This window comes from Manis javanica, chromosome 2 (assembly GCF_040802235.1).
Source record: "Manis javanica isolate MJ-LG chromosome 2, MJ_LKY, whole genome shotgun sequence".
Classification (NCBI taxonomy): Eukaryota; Metazoa; Chordata; class Mammalia; order Pholidota; family Manidae; genus Manis; species Manis javanica.
Window position 1 is genome coordinate 141652866 of NC_133157.1, and position 19555 is coordinate 141672420.

The 19555-nt window shown below is 37.0% G+C and overlaps 1 long non-coding RNA gene across 1 annotated transcript in view; it reads right to left on the minus strand.

Annotated features, from left to right (window-relative positions):
• Positions 1–4063: 4063 nt before the first annotated feature.
• The window catches only part of LOC108394295 (uncharacterized), a 36426-nt gene continuing 20934 nt past the window's right edge, over positions 4064–19555 (minus strand). The window contains exons 3-4 of the long non-coding RNA XR_001852412.3: positions 16760–16893; positions 4064–4204 (exon numbers count right to left, since the gene is read on the minus strand). This is a non-coding gene — a long non-coding RNA (uncharacterized lncRNA). The remainder of the gene's footprint in view (positions 4205–16759; positions 16894–19555) is intronic.

The following is a 19555-nucleotide window of genomic DNA, read 5'->3' on the forward strand; positions in this document are numbered from 1 at the left end:
AATGGAAAGAGTTTGTCCTACTTTATGGAAGGAAGAATAGTAGACAAGAAATCTGAGACAGTTGGTCTCATTCTGTTTAATGTGACTTTAACACGAGACACTGACTGGTGTACCATTGCCAAGACTTCCCCTCCCTTGGCTCTGAAATACTCTTCAAGAACCCGGGCCACTGCAGGATGAGCAATAAATAGTCTCCCTGCCTGATTTTGACATAATTTGTCATATTTATGGTTGCACGATATTTGGCATCTAGTGCTCTGGTGGCCTGTGTGTGATGACATGCTTTGAATAACTTGTGCCAACTTTCAACTAAGAAACTGATAGCAAGAGATTTTACTGTCAGTGAATAAGGAATAATTTTATAAGGTTTGATTCTCCAGGGAGCCCAGCTGGATGCCTTTGGGACTTTCCAAATTAATTCAGAAAGTGGCTAAACAGTTTGGCCGATTTAATCATGGTCTAAGTGTTGTGACTGGCAATATATATTCTGTAACCCTGATTCAAAGAGCAATGGTTTAATCTCAGAAAGGTAATTTGGATGGGGTGTGTTGTTATGTCAATTTATTCTTGCAGTTATACTCTTATTGCAGCTGAAGAGATGATTTTGGTAATCAGGAATATTTCTAGACTTGTATGCTCAGCCACATACACCATTAACATAAATACTTCTTTTCACTCAGACCCTGGAAATAGTAGCTGTGATTAATATGTTCATCCTTATGTTCTTTTTTATACCTTTTAGAAGCAAAAGATGATTTTTAAAGAATTAAACATGGATTCAAATTCTTTCTGTAATTACTCTAAGGCTATCGCAGAAAAACATTGTGCTAAGCAGAAATGGCAGCTAAAATATCGATTTCTTGTGACAAAGAGAAGCTTTTTACCTCCTCATTTTCAATGGAATAGAAAGAGAATCCTAAAATATGCAATCTAATCAGGCTCTTTTCTTGGGCAAAAGCCAAACTATAGTTTTACATTGTCATTCTAGTTTCTCTTTTCAGCTGCTGTTCCCTGCCTCCCCCGCCTAAGCCTATTGCACAGCAGTTCCCTCTGCTCTGGCAGGAACACTGGGATTTGCAGCGACAGCCCTCACCGTGCCATTGCATGACCAGCACAGGTCTCCAGATCTTTCCAAGTCACTAAGGTAGCTGGGGCACGTTGGAAACTGAAACCCTCTTCACTCAGCCGCACTCACAAAGAACTCAGTGGGTCCAGGATAGACTAAGGAATTAGGTGCCTCTCGAAAGCCTTCCGATGGACACACGCTGAAGCAGTTCAGATGGGTGAACCACATTCTAAAAACTGAATTAACAGAATCCATAAGTAGTATACTTCTAAAACATTCTTTTATGCTCTGGTTAAGCCTTGAGTGCAGTTTGCTGCTAGGGTAACTCATTTATATATTAACCCATTTCTAGTAGACTACCTTTTATAAAACACAAGTGTTCTTGGAAAGGTGTGAGTTAAAGGAAAAAAACAAACTGGAAAAAAAATATTCAATTTAAATGCATGATACACTACAAATAATAGATGTGTTTATAAGAGTTACTATTTTTGTCACATCATGACATGAGAGTGGTCTGTGATTTGTTACTGCAAAGAGTGGGAAGGGACAGGCTAGAACCTCACATGACCCAGCTGCAGGTGTGCAAATTCCACACTGGCGTGCAAATGACAGTGTCATCTAAAAGTTTGTCAGGAGCCTTGGGCTCTGCTCCCTGGTCTAGATCAGCTCGCAGGAGCCTGTGATCCTCATTTTAGGGCCATCATCTCACCTTTGTCATCCTTGTCCAATGTGGATCATATTTGACATTCTGTGAACATCATGAAAGCAAGACTCTGATTTGCTTGTTGAATCTTCACAACTAACATGTCTACACCTGTAAGTGTTCATCCTGAATAAATGACATTAGTATTAAGTTTTGAGACAGAAGACAGAGACTAGTGGGAGGAAAGTGGAGAGTTGGAGTGAAGCAGGTCAGGAGTTTCCTCCCAGGGGTGTGTGGAGCAGGCCACCAGGGCCATTGGGAGGGAACTGCACAATAGCCAAGAAGGCCCCAGCCTGGGGATAACTGGAATGGACACCAAGGAAAGGGACAGCACTGGTCTGAGAGCAACACGGTAATCTAAGACAAGGCCAAGTTTACAGGTGGAGTTTGACAACAAGGGCTATAGGGGCCTGAGATCCATGCTCAGCTTGAAGCTATGCCTATAATGAAATATGTACCTAGATAGATGTCAGTACGCTAATTATCAACTGGTCACAAGACAAATTACCAAGTAATCTGATTCTTTGGCTCCCAGTCCTGGCTCTGTCACTTACTAACCACAAGGGTTAGCCACACCTAGTCTCACATTTCACCACGGAAAAATAGTTACAATAAAGCCCTTCTTACGAAATAAAATATTAGTTATGCCTATTATCAAGACTATGTAAAAATTAAAAAGGAAACTTATAAGAAAATACTTCAAAATATTAACCATGATTGACTCAAATGTGTCAGAGATCAGTTCTTGCCAAGTCTTCTTGGAAGAGTTGCCTTGACCTTTCCATGCCCCTCTGTCTCACATTCAAGTGGAAGGATAAACCTTGGAAAGTATCCTCAGAGCCTGGAGTGGTAGAGAAACAAGACTTAGGGACGGGTGCACAGCTCAAGACTGGGCCATGCTCCCAGGAGGTGGCAGAAAAGAGCCAGGCACCTGGATGCGGGGCTTCCTGCCCAGTCCTCCCCGACCAACCTCTGCATTCTTTGGGGAGGAAGACACAGTGTGTGTGTGTGTGTGTGTTGCACTTGTAGACATGCAGGCTCCCCCCCCCCCCCAGGAGTCAGGACACATTTGCCCATTCATTTGTACACTTACTCATCCTACAAATATTTACGAACCCCTGCTACATGCCAACCTCAACAGAAGGCCCTGAAACAGTTTGAAAAACAGCTGGTTCCCAGCTTCCTGACGCACCAACCAATCCTGTGTCTTTGCTCTGTGTTTCTTCAGTGATGGGCAGACCTCAGACAACCTCACTTTCCAGACGGTGGGCTCCTATTTTCTCTTGATAGGCTCATATCCATTCCTGCTCCCATGTTTGGTTCTGTCGTCAACTCAAGTTATTTCACAAAAGGCTTTACCCTTCTTACATACTTATATACATAGCCTTTAGTTTTCCCCTCCTTTCCTCTTTTTGTCCAGTTATCTGAGGAAAATCTTTCTTTTCCACAAACTTAGCTAGAGCTGGTATACCTAATGGTATCAGTAATAAAACACCTATGTCAAGGGACAGGAAATCCATATAAAATGAGGGAGGGAAAAAACTTGTAAATCCCTATAATCAACTGAATAGATCTTCATAATTTTCTTACTAATCTATTTTACTCATTCTGATTAATTTCTTTCTATCCCAAGAACCTGCCTTTAAGACAAGTTTTGTTAATCTATTTCAAATACAAATTTAATTTTTTCTGTTTCATCTTATTTTGGTTTCACTTAAGATCCACAGTGTTTTGGCAACTCTATGACTGCTCAAGGGTTTTAGACCTCCCCTGAGGTCCCAGGCATCATCTGTTACATTAGTTAAAAGGAAAAATGTGTTTTAAATTCAAAATGTATGCCAGGAGCAAGCAGGATTTTAGCTCATAATGGAATAAATAGTGAAATTTATTTGAAAATTCATGGTTATAAATCTATAAAATACTGGCACTTTCATGCTGTTTTAAAACAAACCTCCCTTTATATATTAATTCTTCTGTTTTCACATTCTTTAGATCCCATCAAACTCCTCATCCTAACAGCTGGGGTAACAGTAGGCTCTGGGATTACAATGATACCCTGGAATTGAATGTTTAAAAAATTTCAAAATAAAGTCTGCCGGAGAATGTGCCTAATGTCCTCCAAAAAGAAACAGCTGGTTGCAGGCCAGGCCTTCTGAACGGATCCTAACCTATACTGACAAACCCAGAGTGTATAGTTTTCTACCTTTTTTTGTGTTCAAAAAGATATTTGATGAATTTTTATTCAGATAAGACTGAAAGTGTAAGTGTGAGTTTCTGAGTCTCATAACACACATCACATATATTTTTTATTGAACAAACAATTTAAAGCAGGAGAGATATTGAAGCAAGAAAAGCTTATCTTCTGGCGTTTTCATCATTCCCTCTTTCCGGATGGATTCCAAAATATTTGCCAAGAACACTGCCTTATTCATAACCTAGAATAGAAATACAGAGAGAACCATAACAATTGTTCCCACTCAAACTATTTTCTGAAATTACCAACGGAAATAACAGAAATGTGAGGAAAACACATATTCATCAAAACAGCAGATTTTTTTTCTTTGTGAGCTGTAATTAGTTCCTGTGCCAATTTCTATTCTCTGAATTGCATACTTGGATGATAGGCATTTTATTTTTTTTTGGTGAGAGGAAAATGGATGTATTAACTCATAAGTACATCCTGACAGATTACAAATTAGTTTCTCTGGAATGCATAGGTAAATAAACAAAGTCTTTCTGAAAGAAAAGCCCATTTTCCCAGAAACATTTATCTGGAAACATTAATTTCCACTCTTCACATACCTTTGTATTTTTTGGTATATGTTAGCCTCTGCAGTGTCATAGAGAAGACTAACTGGGCCTTCTCTAAACACAACACACGTGCATTGCATTTTAACAGCAGTTTATTTCATTGTAAACTTGAAGTGGTTCCATTGCAGTAGCCTTCTCTTATACTGCTCTCCTTTGCCTTTTCTTGCCAGTAAACTAGAGTTTGTAATTAATATGGAAATTTTGGTTCCATTTTAAAATAGAAATTATTGAGCATTTCCTATGTAGTAGACACTATTCTTGAAGAGTAAAATATAAACACAATAAAATACCTGCCTCAAGAGTCCCTAATTTAGAAGGTTCCTGTGATTGATGGGAGCTTTATGGCCTGTCTAAAGGGGACAGTGGCACTGACCACGTTCACCCAGCTCATTGTGCCATACAACGTAGTCCCAGTGCTGCTAGATTTTCCTCATTTTTATAAAGAAAGATGAAAAAGTGGGATTTTTACATATAGCTATTGATTTTCAAATATTGACGGTGACTTTAAATATTTTAAAGACCTATCCAGGACCAATAATCCCTATCTGTCTGAGAGACTATGCCCACATCTGCTTTTTAATAAGTTATTTAATAGATGTACAAAGCTTAAAATTCAAAAGGAATGAACTGTTACAGAGTACAAAGCAGGCCTGCCCATCCCCTTCCCAGCCATGCAGCTGCTCTCCCCAGAGACAGGCCCGATTACCACTTTCTTCCATGATCTTTGCACATATACAAGCCTAGGTACACCTAGTCTTCATGTGTACACAAATGGTGATACTCTAGCCACACATTTTTTAAACCTTACTTTTTTAACTAAAAATACTGTACCTATGATAGCCCCACATCAGTGTATACAGAGTTGCCTTCTGCTTAGTTTTCCATTAGATGAAAGCACTAATGCCTCATTGACACGTGTTTACCATAGTGCCTGTCTTTGTTACTGCAAACCATGCTTCATTTCACATGTGGTATATATCTGTAGGCTAAATCCTTAAGTTCCTCCAAGCAATGATTCTCAACCTGCCTGCACACTGGAGTCACCCAGGGAGCTTAAAAATGTTGATTCCTGGACCTACCGCAAAGATATGGGTTTTTCTTGAGTACTGGGAATTCTCTCAGGCTGCAGGAATGCAAAGGTGTGGACAGTGCTGAGAGTCACTGCCTTGCATACCAGCCCAGGTCACGCTCCTCCCAGAAGGACCGGCATCTCCCTGTCCCCAGAAAGTCCAGGGAGCCTCTGCATGTAACTTTTGTCCACCTGAGAAGTGGAAATTAGTGTGTCTTGGTAGTTCTAGTCCACATTTCTCTTAATAAAAGTGCCATTGAACACATTCTCATATGTTTTAGTATTCATGTTTGCTTTTTTTATGAATTGAGAATATATATTTTGCCCAGTATCTGTTATACTGTTGGTCATTCTCTTTCCATTAAGGAAGCCACTCTTTTATCTGTGGAATGAGTTTTTTTGTTTTTGTTTTTAGCTTGTCATTGTTATGACTTTGCTTATGGCATTTTTCATTATGACCAATTTATGTCATCAGATTTATCAAAAAGTGTTGGCTTCTGAGTTTTGCATCATATTGAGAAAGAGCCTCTTTCTGCTCAGATTATTTTTTTTCAAAACAGTATTTTATGACTTCCAGAATTTTAATGGTTTTATTTTAACATTTAAAACACATTCATCTGAAACTTTGCATTTATTTTGGCATATATTGTGTGGCATGGATCCAGCTTTATTATTATTTTGTCCAGCTGTTCAGACACAATGGACTATATAATCAATTTCTCTCCCATTGATTTGAAATGCCACCTTTAATATGTACTAAATTACCATGTGTACTTGAGTCTAATTCTGGACTTTCTATTCTGTTCCTTTGATCAATCTACTCAAGCACTAGTAACTCACTATTTTTTAGTACATTATAGTTTGTAATATGCTATAATAAATAAGTGATTCCTTATTACTCTTACTTCTCAAAAATGTTCTCATTTTCTTAATATTTTTCATTATTAACTTTAGAATCAACTTTTCTAGTCCCATAATAATCCTGTTGTATTTTTATGGGAGGTTATGTGTAATTTGTTTCATTTATGGGGAACTAAGAAACTCCCTTCATGATCTACCTCTTCTTAACTTTTATTGTCAATTTTGTTTTCTCTCTTATCCTGAAAATTCTAGCCCTAGGAGTATACTTGAAGTTTACAACAGTATACTTAAACAGTATACAAATCCTGTTTACTCCTAAATCTTTCAATTAGCTGAAATAATTGAAGGGCCTGAAACATCTTCACATTTCCACCAACAATCTTTTCCCAGGCTTCACTGAGGCTTCTCCTAGACCTTCTCAGCTTAGATGCTGTATCCTCTCAGAAGACTTTGCTAGTCTCCAATAACACATTGCATTGCAAATGTCCATTTGCTGGTGTGAGAAAGGAGGGTCAAATTGCCAAACTGCCAAGACTCATGTATGCAAAAAATCATAAAGTCAAAATTTTTCTGTAACTGACTTCGTCTTACTTTAAAATTTCCTATCGACTGTGAATAGGGGAAAATAACACTTTAAACTTGCTAGCTGTTATGTTACTTTTAATTTTTAAAAGTCTTGAGAGTATTCAATCTATGCAAAGCCCAAACTCCCTTCAGAGCTTTCTTTCAAGGGTCTGTCTTCCTTCACGGTCTTCTCTCCCTGGTGCCATCTGAGGGTAGAAGAGGCTTGTGGTTGTGGCAGAAGGTCCACTGCCCTGAATTGCCTCTTCTGGGCCTCCTGCCCTGGTGTCTACTGGAGTGTGGCTGATGCCTTCTGCTAGTCTTGAACCTTGCGCTGGTGCCTGTAGTTGGCTGTGTCCCCACAGCACCTCAGGTTATGAGGTCCTGCACTCTGCAGCCTTCCCACCTCAACCACGGGCCCCTTCTGGTGACTTCTGCATTTCCTCTCTAGGGTAGGTTATTTTCTGCTCTCCTTGCAAGAATGGATGACACTCTCTGAGCCTGTCCTTAGGTATCTCTACAAGCTAATTTTCCACTTGCTCTGAGTTTGGGCACAACATTATACTGGAGGTTGAGAGTCTATCAAAGTTAAGCCTGGATCATGCAAGGGCGAGTCCTGGTTGTTCCCAGATTCCCTTTCAATGTCCAGACTCCTTCACTCTGTGACCTTGGTCACACTACTTAACTTTCTATGCCTCTATTTCCTCAGCTGTAAGGCAGGGATGAAAATAGTACCTAAATTATCATGCTAGTCTGGGGAGCAAATACAAGCACTTGAAAAACACTTGCCATTTCAGAAATTATCCTACTCTGCTTCCACTGTGAGGATTAGAGAAGCTTCGCCACTCAAGCATTTATTGATTGATTTGCTATCTTTACTGATTTATTTCAGAAAGTCAACAAGATAGCTTTTTAAACTCTTTCCTATCATTATATATTTAGATTAAAAAGTATTTTTAAGATACATATGATACAGGCTTTTTATCTGGGTGCAGAATTATTTTAAAAATAAACTCATGCAGAGACTTCTGCTTATGGGTCCAATAGGCTAAGACCCTACTCAAGGAGCCCTCGTCCTGCAGGATAGAACTGTAAAACCAGGACATAATAAGATGATTACCTTATGGTACTGGAGAGTGAAAAGAGCAAACAGATGCTGATGGAAAGTGCACATGTAGCTGCAGGAGGAGACACGACCTATACAGGTAAACTTCCATCTCCATGGCTTTTAGTTTGAGGCTAAGTGTAATCTACATGGCTTGCACAGTAGTGGCAGGGGCACACATGATAGAACTTAATGTGTCTGGCCTAAGAAATCATAGTGAAGCCAGGAAATTGAATGCTGCAGAGAGTGGGGGTGAGCCTGTAAGGGGAAGAGGCAGAGAAAGGATCCCCCATCTCTATCCACAATATCTCAGACTGACCCCAACAACAGGCATGCATTGAACAGACTTGGAGCAGCTCAGCTAAAGACAAAAACATCTGAACTGAAACTGAAATGTGTCTCAAGAAACAATTTGCATTTCAAGACTAGCCAACAAAATTATCTGCTGAAACAAAGAAAACAGCATGATCAGAGAAAATAACAGTATCCAAGATCTGTTAACATTCATAATGTCTAAGATACCCTCAAAATTATCCAACATATGAGGATCCAAGCAAATGGAACACATTCTCAAGAGAAAAGGAAATGAATTGTGTCTGACCTGGAGATGAACCAGAACACATAAGGACATTAAAACAGCTACTGTCACAATTGCCAATGAAGTAAAACAGAACATGTTTTCCATGAATGAGAATCTCTGCAGAGAAATGAGAAATTTCAGCAGGGAAATAAAAACAATATGATAAGAAACAAATGGACATTATAGAACTGAAATTTAGGATTATGATAAAACAATTCACTGGAAGAACTTAGTGGTCAAATGGACATGACAAAGGAAAGACTAAGTAAACTCAAAGGGCAACAGAAATTATCAAAAGAGAAAACAGAAAAGGTTTTGAAAAATAATGTCTTGTTAGAACAGATAAAATGATCAAACATACATATAACAGGAATATCAGAAGGAGAAGGGGAGAGAATGGAGCAGAAAAAAATATTTGCAGAAATAAGAGCTGACTATTTCCCAAATTTGATGAAAGATGGAACTGTTAGATACAAGATCCTATAAAAAAACAACCACAATGAACACAGAAAAACTAAGGCTAAGTCACATGATAGTATTAAAAGCCAAAGACAGAGTTAATCTTAAACACTGACATGCTGGCTACAGAGGATTAATGATGATTAATTGGCACTTTCTCATCAGATACCATGGAAGACAGCAAAGTATGAAATAGCCTTTTGAATATACTGAAAGTAAACAATGGTCAACCCAGAATTCTCTCTCTATTGGAAATATCATTTAAGAATGAAGGCAACTGCTAAGGCTGTTGTAATTCTCTCAGACCTCTCTGTGCTGCATTGCACTTGGGGCCAGAGCCAGACATTGCTTCAGGGATCATCGAGAGGTGTTCTGAAACTCTCCGGATGATTTTCCAGTTCCATCTGGTATTCTATTTATTGGGGTGGTCACTGTGGAAGGACCAAGTACACTATCCAGAAAAAAAGAAATAAGACCATATGTATAAATATAGGAAAAATAAGAGTACATCCAATCTGCAAAGACCTCATAGTAACAGCAGTGGGAATCACATGAAAATTTCATTAGTGGAGGAGTTCATAATTGGATCAATAAATGAAAGAAAAGCATAGTTGCATGCTGAAATTCTAAGTGGTGGGAAAATGAAATTCATAGTAGAAAGGAATATTCAGATAAGATATGCTCTCATTTAGAATATCTTCACTATCTATGCTTATCATTTGTTCTTTTCCTATTTGAGATTTAATACATATTATATAAATATGAAGACTAAGAAAATAGCACTTCTCTGGCTAGCAGAGTAGGCAGAAAAGAAAACTCTTTTTAAGGTAATAAAGGAGGACTTCACAGAAGAGATGATATTTGAATCGTATGTCAAAGTATGAGGATGAAATGTCCACTCAAAGAAGGAGAGGGGAAAGGAGAAAAGACCTGTGGAAAAAATATGAAAATCACAATGTTATATTAAATACTCTACCTCACAAAGAAGTTCAGAAAGTCTTTAAAGGCAGGGCTTAAGGTGTCTGCTTAATCTGTATACTCACACACAATATTTAAAAAAAATGAGTCCAAGACATTTTCACATAAAAGAAAATTAGAATAATTTGTCACCAGAAGACCTGCATTATAATAAATGCTAAAGATGTTCTTCAGGGTGAAGGAAAATGACAGCAGAACATGGAAACTTGGATCATCAGAAAAAAAAAAGAAGAGCACTGGGAATGATGAACATCTAGGTTATGAAAAAAAACTATTTTTTGCCCCATTTCCTACTGATTTCTTCATAAACAACTGAACTATGTAAAGAAAAATATAACCTTGTCTTACAAAGTTTATAATCTATGTAACTGTAACTCAGCTAACAAATGTTATAGCAGTAATGTTTTTACTGTAAGTAGACAATGTTAATTTAAGGATGTATATTGTAATTCTTAGGCCATGTACTAAAAAAAATACAAGGAAGCATAGCAAAAGAGTCAGTAGAAATATTAAAGTGGAGTTTTAAAAATATTCACAAAATTTGAAAAAAGCAGGAAAGGAGAAACCAGGTAACAACAAACAAGGAGACAAACACAATGCTTAAAGAAATAGACCCAACTAAACTATGTTAATAATTATAATGCATGTTAATGGAGTAAACACTGAAAGATTGTCCGAATGGGTTAAAAAACAAACAAACAAAACTAACCAAGACCTGCCTACAAGTTTACTGCCAGGATTCCATTTAAATATAAAGACACAAAGAGGCAGATAATACATTGGTGGAAAAAGATATGCAGTGCAAACAGTAAGCATAAGGAAGCTCAGAGGTTTATGTTAATATCTAATAAAATAGATTTTAAAGACGCTGTACTCCCAAAGAGAGATAAAATAATTTAAAGGAATATTTAATGCCACATTATAGTTGGAGAATTTAAACCCATCTTTTAGCAATTGATAGAACCAGACCAAAAAAAACAAGCAAAAAAGACAAAAAGTCATCAGAGATGTAGAATATTTGAACATTATTATCAATCACTTTGTCTTAATTGATACTTATGGAACACTTTACCATAGCAGAATAAATATTTCACATACTTTTTAAATGCAGATAGAAATTCACCAAGATAGACTATATTTTGGCCCATAAAACAAGTCTCAATGAATTTAAGTAGACTGAAATCATACTAAATAGGTTCTCTTAGCAATGGAATTAAATTACAACAACACAATAATGCAACCAGAAAACCCCCAAGTATCTGGAAATTTACTTCTAGTAAACATTGGATCAAAGGCAAAGAAAAAAAAATCACAGCAATTCAGAAGCATTTTGGACTAGGTTATTATAAAAATATATTATATAAAAATTTATATAATTTACTAAATTATATAAAAATTTATTAAATATATTATACAAAACTTTACTGAAGAGCTAAAGCAAGACATAGAGGAAAATTGATAGCATTAAATACTTACATTAGAAAATAAAAAAAGGTCTCAAGTAAATAATCTAAGCTTCCACAACAAGAATAAATTAAACCCAGAACAAAATAAAAGGAGATAATAAAGAGCTGATATCAATAAAATAAAAAACAGAAAAATGATACATAAAAATCTTCAAACCAAAAGCTAATATTTGAAAATATTAATGTAATAGGTAAGACTCCAGCTAGACTGAATGGAAAAAATAAAAAATAGACAAATTACCTATATTAGGGATGAAAGAAAGGGAATCACTACAGAACCTTGAACCATTAAAAGATAATAAGGGAATTTTATGGTCAACTTTGTGTTCAGGAATTTGGCAACCTAGATGAAATGGACAAATTCCTTGAAAGACATAAATGACCAAAACCGACACAAGAAGAAATAGCGAATATGAGCAGTCTAAGTAATTTAAAAATTACTTCATAATTCAAAAAAATTTCACAAAAAGCTCAGATAATTTCACAGTTAAATCCTAATAAATTATTACCAAGCCTATACAAATTCTTTCAAAAAACAGAAGGAGAAAAAACACTTCCTAATTCATTTCATGAAGCCAGTTTTACCCTGAGTCCAAAACCAAAGATCTCACAAGAGATGAGAACTACAGATTAATATACCTCATGAAAATAAATGCAAAATTGTTCAATGAAATATCAATAGACTTAGTGTAATTCCAATCAGAGTCTTAACTGGGTGCTTTTGAAGAGACTGACAAGCTAATTCTAATTTTACATGGAAAGGGAAAGGACCCAAAATATCCAAAACAATTTTTGAAAAGAGGGACAAAGTTGAACTTAAATGCTGCCTGATTTCAATTTAGGGTGGATTACCATTTTAACAATATCAAGTCTTCTAATCCATTAGCATGGTACATCTCTCTATTAATAAGGTCTTCAATTTCCCTTTGCAAAATTTCTAGTTTTCAGTGTGGAAGTCTTATGTGCCTTTCATTAAATTTATTCCTAAATATATTTGAAGATATTGTAAATGGGTTTTTTCCATTTATTTCATTTTGTAATTCTTAGTACATAGAAATTCCATTGCTTTTTATATATTGGTCTTTTATTTAGGTTGAGGGAAATGTGTATGTAATTTTGGTGGTGGTTGTAACTGTATAGAATCAGCAAATTTCAGCAAAATATATGTTCAACTTGGTGAGTTTAACCTCAAATTTAAAAAAAAAGGAAAACTTAGGTATCTCATTTGGTAAAACAAAGCAAAACTCTGCTTTCGTTTACTCTATTTTCAACAAAAGAGCTCCACATTGTGAACTACTTAAATGTTGAATCTTGAATTTGGGAACATTCTGTTCACTTGAATCACAGTAACAGAGAATAGTTTCAAGCTGTAACCCTTCTTTCTACCTCTTGCAGTTTTTATGAGTAGCTATCATTAGGTAAAAGAGAAAGATGCGAGAAACAAAGCTTATGTTTGTTTATATTCTTATATCTGTGATTTTTGTCCCATTTCCACAAATACAGCATGATTCTAAAATGCTTCTATGAGAGACTATGTTTCTAGTAGAAAAAAATATCCTCTCCTTCAGCTGTTCCTTTCCTCTGAAAAATAACTGTTGTAAACAATTTGGGAAATTAAATTAAAGTAGAAAATGACACTTCTTTTTCTATATGCAGAAGACTTACTTTCAAATAGAACCAGCTCTATGTGAGGTATAGTGAAGTTTTAAGTGTGTTTTCAAACTCATCGATCTGTGTGCTAAGAAAATCAACACGTTATTCTCTAGCACATGGACCATGTCTTTGCACTTGGCTCAGCACCACTCTTCAAGTACCAAAAAAGTCGCTGCCTGGATGACCAGCAACACGAGTTGTCTATGTAATATCCATTCTCCTCTTGCTTCCTATGGAAACCTAACGCTGTTCAGAGTAGGAATATTCTTGCTTTAAATACCTCTCCAGGTTCTGTTACTCTTCTGGATAATGAGATATAAGTGAACCTACTTACATTTCATTGGCATTTCTAGGGAAACTATTGTGTTCCTGATAAAAAGATGATACAGTTAGAGGACACACATCCTTTTTGTTTACCCTTCAGAAAGGGGCTCAGCCAGCCTGCAGAGTGAGAGTAAAGCCATATCCTTAGAGTGTGTAGGAATTTAAGGGATTTTGGAGTTGATCAAGGAAAAACCATATGGCCACGAGACACAGTATAACACACAACATGCTTTATTGGATGATACTTAGACATGGTTGTCTGAGGGGGGAGGTCCACAGAATGGAACTGTCCAGAAGTTCACAGCAAGGGGGCCAATACCCAGAAGGCAAGGAGGGCAAGGGAGCTCCCAGGGGAGGTAGGAACTGGGGAGTGGACTCAAGATCTAGGTGATGGGGAGTCTCTGGGTCAGAGAGCTCCAAAGCGCAGGTAGCAACTTGAGGTCTTATAACCACAAGGCTCTGTCTTATCTGTTGCTAGATATGTAGTGAGATTTTGTGAGGTATGTGAAGCAGGCTCTAAATGGCTAACAATCTACTTGGCTGAACTATCTTTAACATAATTGCATGCATAAAAATTTGAGTTTAGTATTGGCAGCCTTTTGAGCTAATGAGTCTCAGCCTGGAGTGAAGAAATAAACAGCCTAGGAGCCAGTGCACAGAGGCTCATTTATATAACAGACTGATGGAACAAGGACCTGGATGACCCTGGGCCCTGCGTGATATCCTTAGGCAGCCCCACCAACCTTGGCCCATGTAGCTCTGAGCTTCTAGTTCCTTGAGTTAAAGAAAACCCCTGTTGGTTAAACCACTGTTTTTAGGTTTCTGTATATATAAGACTCTGTTTTAGAAATCTTGCTAAGCTCTTTACAGGTATTATTCCATTTACTCCTTACAGCAAATCTACACAGTAACTACCATTATTATACCTTCAGGAGAGGAAACTGAGGCCCAAAGATATAGAGACACATGTTCACAGTCACACAGCTAGACCAGCCTTTGTAGGCAGTGCCATCTACTGAAATGCATGGGTGAAAGAATGTTGAATAACAGTATGTACACTGTGGGACATGATCCAGGTCAACTGATACAATTTCTTCAAAAAGCCAATAGCACAGTGAATAAGAGGGGGCAGACATTCTCATTACAAGATACAAGGTGACTTCCAGTGTTGGCCTGGATGGGCTAAACTGACTGCAGCCCATCTGTACTGCTGATTACAATGAAAAACTCACGACAGAATATAAAAAGCAACTACTGAAATTTAACAATGAGTGGATTAGGGACAAATCAAAACTAGAATAATAACACATGGCAGTGACTGCTACAGCTGTGTGGAACTGCCCATCAGTGTGGGAAACTAAACTCTGAGAATTGCATCTTTGTGGAAAGAGGAATGGGAAAGAGAGAGGCCAGAAATTGTAGGACAAGTCCCAGATTGCAGAGTGCTGGAGAAGAGCACCCCCTAATCCTGTGTATGAACTGACATTAAGTTCCACGGGCACTCCTGAGCTGTGTATGGGTAACAGACAAAATACACATAGCAAAGTGTCTGGGAACTGAACTCTATATAAACACTGCCCACCTACCAGACTAATCCTTGTGTGGTGTTTGTGCTGGGCCAGATATTTCACTAAAGAAAACATATGGTAGGCAAGTAAGCAAATAAAAACATCCTCAACATTGTTTAATTCTCAGGAACATGAAAATTAAAAGCACAAAGATGTAGCCCTACACACTTATCAGAATGGCTACAATAATATATAATGACAAGATAAAATGCTGGTGAACATGCAGAGAAAGCCACTAGAATACTCATACATGGCTGGTGGGAGTGCAAAATAATACACCCACTTTGGAAAAAGAGTTTGATCATTTCTTACAAAATTAAACATGCACTTACCAAATGATTCAGCAACTCTACTCTTAGGTATTTACTCAAGAGAAATGAAAAATTTACATAAAAACGTGTATGTGAAGGTATATAACAGTTTTATTTATAGTCCCCTCAAATTGAAAAACATCCAGATGTCCTTTAGCTGGCTAATGGGTAAACAAGTTGTATAAACCTAAGCTATGGAATATTATTTTGGATTATATGACATGGTGGCAAAGGAAAATTACAGCGATAGAGAATAGCTCAGTAGCTATTGAAGGGAGAGTGTCACTATGGTGGGGTGGCAAAAGGAATTTTTTTTATACTGATTGAACTATCTTATGGTGGTTGTTACACAAAGATAAACATTTATCAAAACTCATAAAATAGTATGCCAAGAAAAGGTGGATCTTACTGTGAATTCTATAAATTCAGCAATTTTAAAAAAGGCATCCAAGTGATATAACACCAAATGTAACATGAGGTCCCTGTTTTAATTGTGATTTGAAGAAACTAACTGGAAAATGACATTTTCAGGATTTCTTGGGAAGCATACATGTGGGGTCCATGATAGCAAGGAATGATGTCAATAGGGACTGGTTTCATTAGAGGTGATATTGGCGCTGTAATTGAGTGAAAAAATGTCCATATGTTTAAGACATGCTTATTATAGTATGGCATGCAGACATCCATTGTACCATTCTACTTTGCGTATCTCTACAGTTTTTCAAAAATTAAAAAAAAATAAAATGAAAAATCTGCTGTGTGTCAGAAATAAGCAAAGATGATTCTAAAAGTAGTATAGATCTAAGATCTAGACCCATTTTCAGTAATAGAAGTATAAACTTCATATACAGTTCCATACTCTTTACCTATATTATACAGCTACCTGTGTGTTCTGTCTTGTTGCAATTTTTCTATTTCCATATATTTGAAATACGAAGTATGTAAATAAAAGTGTCTACTGACATTATCCAGGTAACATGAAGGTATGATCTTATAAGTCACTTTAATATGCTGTCTTCTCTTTTGAAAAGCTATTTCCCCTTGGAGAATGCCATTGAAATGCCACTGGAGTTTTTCTAAATAATGAAAAATTGTCAGAAATTCAAAACACTCACTTCTTATAATAACCTTGCAAATTTCCCCTCTGTGGACGTATCTTAGTTAAAAATAATTATCTCAAAAATATTTCAGTGGAGTCAAAAAGATGGTAGATACTTTGAAAATTAAGAGAAGGAGTTACTCACCTGAAGATGGTGCACACAGGATGGGGTGGGGTTGGGAGGGCGATACTGCAGAGCTTGTGTGGTGCGTCACCACCATGTGCCTGGCTCACTCAGAGAGCTTCTGCAGACTTGTGTAGTACTCTTAGGTTGTTGCACTGCAGAGAGAAAGATGTTACTGTACATACACACTTCAAGGTGATCCCAGAAGACACCTGCAGTGGGACTAGAGAGAAGCCGTCTGGACCCACAGCAGAATAACCATCTGTATGTACCTTCCAGGTCCTGTTTGCTGGTTAGTCATTAAGATGAAATGTAGTGCAGGGACTACCACAGTAATACAGGAACAAAATATTCTCAATGGCCTTCTCCTTTTTGAGGGGACCATTACTTCCATGTATGTATGTATGTATGTATGTATTTTTTATATATACATTATATGTATGTTTTATATATAGTTATATGCACATACTTTTCAACTAGACATCAATACAGACCACTAAAAAACTACTTAATATTTACTGAGTTTTTGCTATTTAGCAAGCACTGTTCTAGCACTTCGTATCTATTATTTCACACTAAAAAAACCATGACATCATATTATATTCATGCCCATTTTACAGACGAGGCAGCCTGCTTCTCAAATAGGTACATTGGGCTCCAAAGGCCATTCAGAACTGTATATGGAAGTTTAAACTTGTGTCACTGAAAATTGTCCTGTAGAAATGGTGTACTACATAAAAAATACATTTAGACGTATAAAGCAAAATACTGCCTGCTCTAGAAATAATTTAAAACTCTTGAATATGTACATCTGCTATGTTCTGGTGTGGTGAACACCTGTTATCTTGTCCCCATACCAGCCTTCTCCATCATATGATCCTGTAGAAAATGACCCAGCTTAGGCTAATATTTCATGGGATATCTGTTTCAGGTTGGACCAAAACACAGACATCTGCTTCAATCAGTATTTTTTCCCAGCACTTCTCTAATCAGAAGTGGTGAAGAGAAGGAGTCTCTCCTCATTGGAGAGAGAATGTGAGACTCAGGAGCCAGAGATATGTTTTTTGCCATGTAATGGAATTTAATCTTCTTTGGGGGAAAAATGAAGACAACATACATTGGCATGGCAAAGATACAGAGATCTACTGTATCAAGACTCCATTCCCCACTTGAAGCCCAGTTATGTGTCTACCCTCTCTATGATTTAGTTGTTCATCCATTCTTTGATTATATTACACACCCCAATATGGTCCTTTTTAGCAAATTCCCCTTTTCTTGCCAAGCTAAATTAAGTTGTTTTTGATATAATATACAGCAAATTGTATTATTGTCACAAATTTTCACTTCTCTCCCTGAAGAAAACAATTATCTGTACATACCACAACTGCTCTTGAGATTCTGCCTTCCACCATGTAAATCACACATAACAAACAGGGGCCACTTTTCTGGCCTACCAGCATAAACAGACACGCAGAGCTGGCCCATCATCTACCTGCTGCCTGCAACACAGCTTCAGCCTCACAGAGCTGCAGTCAACCAGCTCCTGACATGTAACTTCAGTGACAAATAAACCTTCATTTTGGGAATCTCTCAGACTTTGAAGTTGTTACATAGTGCTGGCTCAGCAAGAACTGACTGAGATGGTACCATTACAGTCTTGATCAAGCTGCTCTGTACAAAGGGCTTTTATATGCCATAAGTCTTTGAGGATGGGACTGTTACTACCACCCCACTTTGCTGCTGAAGAAACTGAGTCTGAAAGCAACTTTGCCAAGGCTACTGAAAGAGGTGGGAATCAAATACAGCTGACTCCAGACGCTAGGCTCTTAAAGATGTTTCTACTGCCTCAAGCTATATCGCACTTCTACAATCCATGTACAGAGAATATTTAGTTACTTTCTGTGTGGAAATATGACCTGACTTGGAATATATCTAAATCGGTGTACTTAAACTATGATATTCTAATAAATGATGATATTATATACATATGTAATATATGAATGCATCCTTATAAGGTTTTTCTATTGTCTATAGATGTAACTAGCTCTAAGAAATTATAAATTCAAAGAATTATTAGAAAATTCTAAGAAAAATTATTGTCAATAAATTGAACAACCTAGAAGAAATGGATACATTCTGAGAAACATGCAATTTTCCAAGACTGAGCCAGGAGGAAAGAGAAAGTCTGAACAGACGGATTACTAGTAATGAAATTGAACTGGTAATCAAAAAGTTCACAACAAGCAAAAGTCCAGAACCAGAAGGCTCCACAGATGAATTGCACCAAACATTATTAGATAAGCTAATACTCATCCTTCTTAAAAAAAAGAAGAGGAGGGAATACTTCCAAACCCATTCTATGATGTCAGTATCACTCTAATAACAAAACCAGACAAAGACACTACAAAAAAAGAGAATTACAGATTAATATCCCTGATGAACATAAGTGCAAAATTCCTCAACAAAATATTAGCAAACAAACTTTAAAAATGCACCAAGAGGCTGCATTGTCATGTGGGATTTATTCCAAGGATGCAAGGATGGAACAGTACCACAAATCAATCAATGTGGTATGCCACATTAACAAAATAGGATTAAAACCATATGATCTTGATAGATGCTAAAAAAGCATTTGATAAAAATTCAACATTCATTCATGATTAAAAATTCTCTACAAAGTGGGTATAGAGGGAATGTACCTCAACATAAAGGCCATATGCAATAAACCCACAGTTAACATCATACTCAAGGGCAAAAAGCTAAAAGCTTTTCCTCTAAGATCAGAAACAAGCCAGGATTGCCCACTCTCACCATTTT